Consider the following 6175-nt stretch of genomic DNA (forward strand, 5'->3'; position numbering starts at 1 on the left):
GTGTGTGTGTGTGTGTGTGTGTGTGTGTGTGTGTGTGTGTGTGTGTGTGTGTGTGTGTGTGTGTGTGTGTGTGTGTTAAAATGTAAAGTTCCTCCGCTCTTTGTTGACCCAGCCGGGCCGGCTGCACGTGCACGTTAGCGCCTGTGAGCGCTCCATGCCCCACTGGGTGGTTCATGGCCGCCGCTCTGCACTGCGCTCACACGGTCATGACGTAACGATGTCCCGACCTATTGCATCATGGCGGAAGCCGAGCACCCACCCATTGACTCCACCCTCAGGTAAACAATGCCGCCTCTGTCAGCACTTTAGCCGTTGTTTGCTCTGTTAGCTGCTAGCACTGTTAGCTTCTAGCCGGCTCGGCCGTCGCCTCGTTGAGAGCCGCCGAGAGGCGATAGAAAATACTCCCAATCTCGTTTATTGTACCTTTAAGTCAGCTTTCCTAAAAACACAAGTGCAATACACACGCCTTTTTAACATATTAATTCTTCCTCGCCGAGCCCAGTGAGTTGAGCTCATTTGATGGTTAGGTTGAGTTGCTCTGATCTAGGATCAGATATTTAGCCAACAAGCTGCGCATACAGAGATGGACACAACAAGATCAATGAAGAACATATTTTGAGGTCAGCAATGTTTTTGTTGTTTAGTTAAAAGAAGATTTACTTATTTAATAGATTATAGCTGGAATACGTGTCCGTTTAGCAGACGGGAGAGCCTTCGCCCTCCAGAGACCGGAAAGAAAATAAAGGATGAGACTCGAACCACATATCTCAAAGCAGCCCTTTTACAGTTTGTAGTTGTTTTTATGAATCTGTTCACTACATTTTCTGCATGGAAGAATATGATTGATGTAATATATGTTGTACTATGAAAATTCTATCAAACAATAAATGACGTGTGTCTTGTAAATACACCTTTTTTAAAGGATGTTTAGCCGAGTGAAAGATACACCCAGGTCTAAACGCCCTGATCATGTCCAACGTGTCGATTACTTACTGCCTCATCAATCAAATCCTTTTTATCTGGTTGTGCGTTTTATTTCTGAGCAACACACATTTGCTAACTTGCGACACAGATCTGAATGCCAATCTACAATGACTGCATTATGAGGTAAACATTGCCATGGTTACATTTCATGCAATATATCACTTCCTGTATAATCAGAGGAGATGTTTAAGATTTATCGGGAGCATATATGAAATGCCTCATAATGCACTTCGCTAACTATACACAGTTAATCACTCCACTATAGCGGCTGTACTGCATAATGTACATTACCAGGGCCATATTCCACAAGTTAACCCTTTCGTCACACTTCAAATCTTTTTTTAAAATATTATCTCCGTCTGTGCTGTAGGTCGGTACTGGTGTGTCAACTCATGATAACAATAAACATACCTGGATGACAACATCTAGTGATGCTTCCTTTATTGATTGTGTGTGTGTGTGTGTGTGGGTGGGTGGAGGCTACAGCCCCTCTTATCGGCAGGGCCGATGATACTCCTAGAAATCTGCTGTCACTCCTGCTAAGTGTCACTGTGATGGTAATGTGAGTCAGCACTCAGCACACACACACACATAGAGACACGGTACATCCTAAGCTTTGACAAACATGGGACATTGTTGGCTGCAGTGATGGTAGGACCACTCTCCAGCCGCCTTGAAAATGTCTTGAAGATTTAAATCATACCTTTGGTTTTCCATGAAGCAGCAGGTTACATTTTCATGATGAAACTGGAATGCAGGAAAACAGTTGACTTCTCAAATATTACGTATTTGTATTAACTGAGCCAAGTTGGATATCGGAGAGTTAGATACGATCTAAACCACTTTGTGTGTTGATAAAAAAAAAAAAAATACAAGTAACATTTAACAGGAGATTGTTTTTTGGCTGACGCACAACAACACATAACCTGTGAATTGGTGAACAGGCGTGTTTATAGATATTTTTTGGGATAGATTAAACAAACACAAAATATTTAGTAACCTTTTTATGAATATTTTCACATTCTGAAAATTCCGAACTAGGCTTTTCTGAACGTGGGCTCGTTCCTCTATTACCTGATATGACACGTGCTCATCTAAACACACACAGGTTGCAGGAGTTGCTAGATGTGTCGCCGTGTGTGTCAGCCTCACTGCCGCAGGGTCAAGAGTCTGGGCTGATTTGTGCTTGTCACAAGACCTGTCTCTCATTACACACACACTCAGGGCCAGAGGTTCACTTCAGCTCAGAGAGGAAACCTGTCAATCTTACTCAGAGGAGATGTGAGATGTGCCTACACACGTCAAAGTCTCAAAACTGACGGATTTGCAGTTGTGGAAAGTAACTGAGTACACTGCACTTAAGTAAATGTTTGTAATACTTGTACTTTACTGGGGTATTTAAATGTTCTGGGAGTGTATCGTCTCATATCACTCTCCACCACAGGTATATGTACCAAAAGGTCCAGAGTATTTTTACATGGTTGGACCAACAATTACTTCAGAAAAGTATCTGAGAACTTCTTCCACCACTGTCTATTTGGCATCACACAAAGAATCATGGTGTACATGTTTTATATATACACACATATTACATATATATATATATACATATTTAAATTAAATGTATGTGTATATATATATTTATATAAAATATTTATGTATATATTTATATATGTGTGTATACATATATATGTCTACATGTGTGTGTGTCTTTGTGTGTGCACAAAGCCACCGGGAAGGATATGTCTGGTCAGAGGCAAGATAAAGAGAACACACCAAGGACTCCCATGATGCAATACAGGCCAGAACCCTGAAAGCGTCACCCCGGCCTGCAGGCTGAATTGACCCCTGAACCCTTTCTACAACTTCCTGTACCTCCCTCTCTCTTCCTCAGTAGTCTTTTCCCACCTCTCTCCCTCTCTTCAAATGCGCCTCCCGTCAGCCCATCGCTTTCACACCGAGGCAGCAGCGAGCGGGCAGCAGCCAAATGGCCTGCCCTCTGCTTCATATTGCTGTTGGTCAGGTTTTGTTTTTGTCTTTGACGGTTTGACTTTCGCTCACAAAGCCCAGGAGGACTCCTGTAGCCCCGGGACGGACACACACTCTCACATACACACTTGTGCCAAGCTGAAGAGTTCCGCTCTCAGACCCCGGGCATCTTCTCCAGCTTCTGTCAGAGCCATGATGTCATTATAAGGAGACACAATGCCTCTTCATTATCCACCACACACACACACACACACACACACACACTTACCACTGCATAGACAGATAAGCTACATGGACAACAGCATTAGCATGTGGCACGTGGGAAGGTAAACAGGTCAAACAGGTAAAAGTGAATGATGATTAACATACAGCTTCATTTTATTTCTCAAGTTACATAGTGCATAATATAAGATGTTTTGGCTTGATACATTTGGGACAGTAAAACATTTGCATATTGTCAATGCTCTCATTGCGTCTACGTTATCTAGGGGCACATGTTTATTAGCAGCCGGTGTCCAGTGTCCTCCTCAGGGAAGGGATGAGGACCAAACAGCAGAGCACAGCCATAAACAAAAAACAGCCAACACCCACCACATAAATGTGTCTTTTCAGAATATATAATAAATTCTACTGACGTGTGTGAGAAAAGACATATTTATCCGATCTTGCCAAAATAGATGAAACATATTCCCATAGCTTCTTTTGTACCTGATGTAACTCAGTCTGCTCCAGATGAAATAAAGCGCTAATTAAATTTCCTCCTGCTCTGCCTTTAATTAACTGCTGTAATACTACTTGTCGCTGACCTCGCGCCTTGGGCTGTCTCCCGCCTTAATCTGATCAGATAGCACAAAGCAGCTCTGCCTCTGACCTCAGCTCCTCTGCACTAGTGATGTGGTAACTGTGAAAGACATCTCATGTGCAGCCACAGAATCAGACTCAGTAGATATCAGTGTCTGTGAATACAACCCCAAAACGAACCACAAAGTGGCCTTCAGGGTTTAGGGATCTTACAAACCAGTCATTGACCCACGTGTGCTGGTGCGCCACACTCCATTTGAGCACCTTCATTCGCCTCGTGACTTCGTCCTGTGATGCTCTGCCTTCCCGCCTCAAGATATACAATGGGGTCACCGAGAGGTTAATGGAAACATGAGCCTGTGAGGTCATGTGAAGCCTCCCTAAAAATGGTGTGCTTACCATACATGACCCTTGAACCTTGTACATGAGTTTCGCCCTTTGCTTAATTTTACAAAAATATATGTGAATCTATTATAAACAGTTTTTTTTCTTTTTTTACCAAAGCACTTTATGTCTTCATCTTTATGGCTGATTTAATTTAAGTGTACACAGTGTAAATAAAATGCTTTAAAATGAATAGATCATTAAATTAAATAACACACCACCCGCCGTGAACGCTGTGTTACCCAAATCGAACGCACCCCTGATCCGCAGAAGTGCATTCTGGGTCTAGCTAACATGCTACAATGCTAATAGTGGCCCCTTCATGTGATTTCTACGAAGAACTTCTAACTGCTCTCATGGTGTTGGGCCAGGACTGGTCATATTACTGAGTGGACTGGTTATACTGGGACGGAGAGGCCTAGTGGACTGGTTTTATATGAAACATGGCGCATTAGTTAAGTGGAACCTGGAGCTGGACTTCACGGTGCCCACAAGACCCCCAAGACGCCTTCGTCACAGGTGAGTAAAACCAACTCACTTCTTTGGTTCGTATCAACGTCAACAAAGCTTGGTGATGTTGCGTAATGCGCAAAACCTTCCTTTCCATGGCTGTTGCTATTTATTGTCGGTCACTTTAGTTTAATAGTCTCATGTGTGTATATGTATGTATATATATGTATATATGTTTGTGTGTGTGTGTGTATATATGTCTATATATGTATTTATGTGTGTGTATATATATATACGTCTATATATATATATGTGTATATATGTTTATATATATATAGTTGATTTGGACTGTTCATAATGGCTCGACAAGGTGATACCTTGACACATTTATTAATGAAGCATTTATTAATGAAAATATGTTATCTACTTAGCTCTATCATATACCATCATCGTCAGTGACAATGTCTTTTTTTAATACAATGCAAGAACGTTTACCTTCATTTTAAGTGATCTATTGTTATTTAAATAGTTTAAATATATATATATATATATATTAATTTAAATTCTTTTAATACCAGTTTTGAGAATGTATGTATTGTGGTTTCAAGGTTAGAAATGTAGAACCAGCTTTCTTTTGTGCGGTTGTTTAGAATGACAATTGCTCAAATGTGTGCATTCTGATATTTTAGAGTGAAGGAGAACAGAGAGAGAGAGAGAAAAAAAAAATCCAGCTGAAATGCCTGCTAACCCTGAGAGATGTCTCAACTCCCTTAAAGTCAAATTACCAAAGGTGCCTTGCTGCATAAATCGTCCTCCGTATACCTCGATTCGAAGTGCCGGTTATTTCCCTCCCTCTGAGCGTTGTTCTACCTCACCTTCCCCGCCACATTGGATTTAGGGGTCTCTTTAAATAACCCACATGGCTGCGCGTGAGTCATGCTCCGAGAGGCTCAGATGGTAAAGGAGTCCCAATTGGTGCCCAAAAGACGTGTCACTAGTAATACCTCCCCCGCAGACTTGTGGTGTCTCCTTTCGTTGTGCTGTGGGCCTCCGTGATCTGAGTGGAAGGGCGGTGCGCCCGGGCCCAGGCATGCCGTTAGCAGCTCACTAACATAGCATTAGCTCCACGGTCATCTCAGTGGGCCTCTGCTGTCTCAACTGTTCCCTCACGCTCGGCTACACACACCTTCTGTGGCTCCACACCGCTTGTTAGCCGCAGACCCCCCTCTGTCATAAGACCATCCGCCCCCCTGACTGTGTCTCCTTCTAGGCCTTTAGCCCTCCCTCCCTCCCTCCCTCTTTTCCTCCCCTCTCACTAACTGCATCCGCTCTCTTGAGGCTTGGGGAGGCCTCGGCAAAGGGCCCCAGTTGGTCCCACACACACATGCAGACACATCGCACGGTTGCCGCTCAGGGGCAAAAAGGCGTTTGACTGCCCGGCTAAGAAAAAGAGAGCGTGCCATCGGATTACTTTCCTCCTCTCCTTGTGTCTGTGGTTGTGGGGTTGCCGCGGGTGACCTAGAGGGGAATGCGATGCTTGTTACGGTCTGTTCCTGAGAATGCAACT

Source organism: Pseudoliparis swirei, chromosome 12 (genome assembly GCF_029220125.1).
Source record: "Pseudoliparis swirei isolate HS2019 ecotype Mariana Trench chromosome 12, NWPU_hadal_v1, whole genome shotgun sequence".
Taxonomy (NCBI): domain Eukaryota; kingdom Metazoa; phylum Chordata; class Actinopteri; order Perciformes; family Liparidae; genus Pseudoliparis; species Pseudoliparis swirei.